At 53.5% G+C, this 751-nt stretch overlaps 1 pseudogene; it reads left to right on the top strand.

Moving 5' to 3' along the window:
* Positions 1 to 333: 333 nt before the first annotated feature.
* Positions 334 to 476, top strand: LOC148091589 (small nucleolar RNA U3; annotated as a pseudogene).
* Positions 477 to 751: the final 275 nt, after the last annotated feature.

Below are 751 nucleotides of genomic sequence, written 5' to 3'. Positions count from 1 at the left end.
TGGGGAATCCTCAGCCCCGGGCCCGGGGAGCAAGTGCAGAAGCCACCGAGGCAACATCGTAACCGCAAAACTTGGAAACGCCCTAAAAGGCGGCCCCAGGAGAGGGTTAGACACCGTCCACACCGCAGACCCGCACAGCGGCGGAGGTGCGCTGAGTGCCCACCGCATGCGCCTGGCGAACCTCTCAACCAGAACGTGAAGTGAAGGAAGCTAGTGACGGAGAGGGTGGCCCGCACGCTGATCTAACGTCTACAAACAGGCCGTGCGGTATCGATGCCACCGACGAAAGGGCTTCGCGATACGTGCACCGTTTTATTTAAAATGCCCTCTTTCAAGGCTCTCCTTTCAGGGATCGTCTCTCTAGTTTGTTACCAGAGAAGTTTCTCTGAATATCTAGAGAACCGAAAACCACGGGGAGGAGGCACAGAAAACAAATAAATAAGCAGAACCCTCCCTTTCCTTCTAGAATGCGAGGTCTAAAGGAAATACGTCGACATGTTAAGAACCACTAGGTCTCACAGGCAGTCCTATGGCTGTTTGTTATATTAGCGGTATCATATTCTACATGATTGAAATACTTTATAATCCAAACACATTTCAAAGGCACACGCCTGCCCGTAACTGAAGGGTGCTGTTTTGGAAAGTCTCTGCCTCCTCTCATATCGCCAATGGTGACCCAGTAGGAAGCCTGCCAGCCAGAGGTGAGCGCGGCCTCGAGTCCCGGTCACCTGGGCGACCCGTCGGAAGGCAG

The sequence above is a fragment of the Miniopterus natalensis genome, chromosome 13 (genome assembly GCF_054644295.1).
Source record: "Miniopterus natalensis isolate mMinNat1 chromosome 13, mMinNat1.hap1, whole genome shotgun sequence".
NCBI classification, from domain to species: Eukaryota; Metazoa; Chordata; class Mammalia; order Chiroptera; family Miniopteridae; genus Miniopterus; species Miniopterus natalensis.
This window is presented reverse-complemented; position numbering and strand designations above follow the sequence as displayed.